General features: G+C 30.1%; 1 long non-coding RNA gene across 1 annotated transcript; it reads right to left on the bottom strand.

Annotated features, from left to right (window-relative positions):
* Window positions 1-617: 617 nt before the first annotated feature.
* On the bottom strand, window positions 618-4,455 carry LOC139495421 (uncharacterized). Its single transcript, XR_011657334.1, has 5 exons — window positions 4,399-4,455; window positions 3,670-3,831; window positions 2,454-2,589; window positions 1,373-1,478; window positions 618-702 (listed from the first exon to the last, which is right to left on the bottom strand). It is a non-coding gene; the product is annotated as an uncharacterized lncRNA (long non-coding RNA).
* Window positions 4,456-4,801: the final 346 nt, after the last annotated feature.

Below are 4,801 nucleotides of genomic sequence, written 5' to 3' on the forward strand. Positions count from 1 at the left end.
CCTGGCATTCCATAAACATGATGGCAAATTCTCACATTTCATTTTAGGAAAGGTGATCTAAGAATAAGCACTATTTTATGTGATCATGTAGAATTACCGATTTTATCTCTTATTTTCTGACCAAAGTAAATAAGGTTGTCTGTTAATAGGTCAGTTCTGTTTTCCGGTGTCATCTCTTTAGTAATAGTGGAAAAACCACCCAAATAGGACCACAAACGTTCAATTCCTTCCCCATCTGTTAGACCATGGTTTTCTGTCCTTCTAGGGCCTAACAAAATCTACAAGATCATAAACATTAAAATATAATGAGACTAACCGTGCAGGTTCAACAATAATTAAAAAAATTAAGATAAAACAAGTATTGCAAAAATATACCTTAAATCTTGTAAAATAAATAATTTACATAACACATTTGTGTTCACAGGTATAAACTCTTTATCATTTTACGAAGATTTGTGTTTTATCTGGAAGTATAAATACAAATGTATATTGAAAACATGTCCAGTTATTCTACTAGAACAAGTTAAACAAAAACCTTGGAATTGACTATGCACATCTGATAAAACCCAGCAGTTTTTTATTTTAAATTTACTACCATAAATTTTAAAATATAATAATCTTACTTGACATGAAATGTCCATAGCAATGGAAAATTGGAACTGAAAAAGTTAATTTCTCCAGCAAATCATTTCTGCCAGCTTTCTGAAAAAAATAATTACAAGAATTAAATTTAGAATAAACATCCAAATTGCACAGATTTTTTTGATTTTGTATGTTTAAAAACAGATTATTGATTGTTTCTGTAACTGTTAAATACATTTTCCATTCCAAGTGCTCTCCAGTTTAAAGTTGGACTTATTCTGTACACGTCCTGAGGACTGTATGTTGCCCTGTAGTTGTTTTCGTTTTTTCTGTAGTTGAATTTTCCCTCTTTATCAAATATAAATTAATTTGCACAAACCAATATCTCTATTTTATTCTTGTTGGAAAAATTAAAAAAGTCATTCTAACTTAATTTATGAAGAAAGTAAAAACATAAATGCATAAATCAATTTGTGTCATGGATAGATGATACCAATCATGTTGTATGAAATTTAAACAAAAATACATGCTCACTGTTTAGTGAATCATGAAATAGTGTTAAAACCCAATTTGGCATACAATTTTATCACATCCAAATGAACATTTGAGCAATTTTGTAGATGCAACTATAACTTCATCATTTACTATCTTTACTAGAAACTTTAACCTGATACGGATGGATAAAAAAAAAGCCTCAAATGAATGGATATGCCTCTCCATTGTCATAGATTGGGCAGAAAATATGATTCAATTCCTGAACAACATGCAGTACTGATGATTTTTTTTTTACCTCAAGATGTTTTTTCAATAAACATGCAATATCGTGAGATATGTGCATTTGTCTGTCAGAGTTCTTTTTTAGTAAAAGTTCTAATAAAAAAACAGCATACCCAAGTCTTCAAAATAAAAAAATGAATTATTTGGAATGATCCTCTTGGTATATAAATAACCGTAATATGATTTTTACGGGTGTGAATTAAAGTATGTCATGTTATATCAATTATCAGTAAACATTACAGTTATGCATATATAGCATACACACAAGTTTGGGAAAAAGATTCATTCATGTTTTAAAGTGGTTAGAACAAATTAAAACATTAACGGTGTGTGGTACCTTTACCTTCATGGTAGTTAACTATATCCGAAACCTTTAAATTGATAAAGTATCTATTTCACACTTCGAAACAATAAAATTCAAGTTAATTCTCTAAAATTTAAAGTATTGTAACATTCATTAATGCCTAGGCCGTAGTTTTTTTTATTTTTAGTTTTACGAACCCTCCTACCCTAATTTTTGCCAAATAGGAAAAAAAATAAAATTAAAAATGTGTTTTTCATGCAAAAAAAAAATTAAATTTTAGTTCATAACTGCATGAAAGAATCTAAATTTATGCTCTTGGTGATTTAGTAAGTTGTTGCACATTGATTTTCAATTCAAACCTTGTCAAGAAAAAAAAAATAGTTGTCGCACTACTAGAAAATCTCCTGGTGAAATACAAAAAAAAAATTTTGATATTGACGGTTGGTATTAAAAAAAAATCAGCAGCAGCAGTTTTTTTTTTCGTCCTCCTACCCATTGGTTTTGTCAAAAAATTTCGTAAAACTAAAAATATAATAACTATGGCCCTATGTGGTTCAATTTTCTAGTATCTTCTAAATTATGAGGGCAGACATGACAGTAGCAGGGTTTGTGAGTAAAAAAATAATCAATTTTGATTTGAAACCATGAAAATGTGTAACCACACATTTAGTTTCTACCATAATCATACTTTAACCAATACAGGTCAGATTGAAAAAAACAAAACATAATGCCCTTTGATAAAAAAGGCAAGACACAAATACATTTCATAATGAATATCGTAATAGCTTACTTTTCACCATGTTTTAAACTAAAAAACTTTTGGGGAAATCATGTCTGCAGGTGGCTCCAAACACTGCAGTTTCAGACAATTTGTTGTTCTTTGCTTTTGATTTTATGTCGTTTCCAGCTTGGAAGTCACTGCAGTCCTGGAAAATTTAACTTAAATTAATTTTCGTTTTCAATGGCTAATATCCATATTTAAAAAAAAAACAACAGCAATATTTTTTTAAAGCTTTTCTTTTTTTCCAAGTTTAGATTTTACTTGAAGACTTAGATGTAGAATTATTAGTAGGTACATGTAGATAAAAGAAATATATGATTTATTTATTACTATCATTTGATATCAAATGTGTGAATTTGAATTAAACACACACACAGGCTTAAAATAATAATATTTTTGTTTGTTGTTCGCCTATCTACCAAAATATTTTTATACCCCCGCTTTAAAAAAGGGGATGTATACTGTTTTACCTCTGTCTGTCAGTCCGTCCGTCAGTCAGTCCGTCCCATGAAACTTTCGTCACATTTTTCTCAGGAACTACACATCCACCCTTTCTGTAATTTGGTATCAACATTTATATATGTCAGCCATACCGTGTGATGCGTTTTCAGATTCATCACTTGACAACTTCCTGTTTACCGAAAAAACTTGTATGATTTTACACATGATATCCAAGTTGAAAATTTTCGTCACATTTTTCGCAGGAACTACAATACAAGGATTTCTGAAATTTGGTTTCAGGATTTATATAAGTCAGCTATACCGTGTGATGCGTTTTCAGATTCATCACTCGACAACTTCCTGTTTACCGAACACTTGTATGATTTTACACATGATAGCCAACTTGAAAATTTTCGTCACATTTTTCTCAGAACTACAATACAAGGATTTCTGAAATTTGATTTCAGGATTTATATAAGTCAGCTATACCGTGTGATGCGTTTTCAGATTCATCACTCGACAACTTCCTGTTTACCGAACACTTGCATATTTTTACACTATTAATATTATCCACTTGCGGCGGGGGTATCATCAGTGAGCAGTAGCTCGCAGTTTCACTTGTTTTTAATGTTAATGTTTTTCAACAAAAAAATATTTTTATTAATTAGGAACTTTATTATCATGTTTTACTAAATAAATAAATAAAAATATATTTCTACCTGCCTACCAATATTTTTTATTCATGGGTACGGGAACAGCAAACAATAACTTAAGTTTGGCCTACCTTTTCAATTTTTGGAGTGTCATAATCCTTAATAAAATCATCGACTAGCTTCTGATGGACGAAAAACCTATCTTCATGTTTTGGTGCAATCCAGTTGTATCCTGATGATGACTTTCGAACCAACTGGAAGTCAGCATCAAAACAAAAAATACTTGTGTCAGCCTTTAAAAGAAATTATTTAAGCTTTATCTTATTTTATCATATTAAAACAGTTTACCATGTTGATTATTGATATAGGAACAAGAAGTTGCACGCTTAGCATACCCCCACATGTAACTTAAATGTATGAACATATTGGAATTTGTTCAAAGCCCCAGGAAACATTCAGTTGGTATTTAAAAAATCTGATAAGTGTTCACAAGTAAAAACTCATCACTGTTAAGCTGGTGGTCAAGTATGAAGTCATTCTGCACATTCATATTGGAGAAGTATTTTTGGAAACATTTGTTCACTTTACATTTTGAAAAATTTTCAGTGTCAGCAAACAGAAAATTGGTATCTAAAAAATGCTCACACATGGTAAAGCTGGTGGCCATGTATGAAGTCATTCCACTCATTCATATTGTAGTGCTTGACAGAATTATTTGATGGACCAATGGACAGACAAGGTATTTGTAATGGTATATTGTATTGTCAATATGAACCAAGTTTTTACAAAAAAAATCATTGTATTCTTTGGTTCATTACATGATTTTTTTCATAGAATCAATGAAAATACATGTATATTACCTCAAAGCATGCTGGGCAATTACAACCATCATCAAGATCTGGATAATAATCTGTCATTTTTTTTGTAGACTTTATTGCAACAAGACGAAAAATAAGAGAAGACATTGGTTTGTAGAGAATGGAAAACAGGGAAACAGACATGTATATATAAACAAGAAAAACAAAACATTTTTTTTTTCTATAGTTTAATTTTATAAAAGCAGACAAATAGTGAGTGCAAAATTTAACATTTCACAACATTTTTTATCAAATGAATTAAGACAGAGTTATCAAAAGTACAAGGTTTTTATTTTTCTACACCAGACTCCCATTTCGTCTACATAAGATATATCAGAGACGCTCAGATTAAAATAGTTATGACAAACATGAATTAGGTTTAGGTGCATTAAAGAACCAAAATTAA

The sequence above is a fragment of the Mytilus edulis genome, chromosome 11, assembly GCF_963676685.1.
Source record: "Mytilus edulis chromosome 11, xbMytEdul2.2, whole genome shotgun sequence".
Taxonomy (NCBI): domain Eukaryota; kingdom Metazoa; phylum Mollusca; class Bivalvia; order Mytilida; family Mytilidae; genus Mytilus; species Mytilus edulis.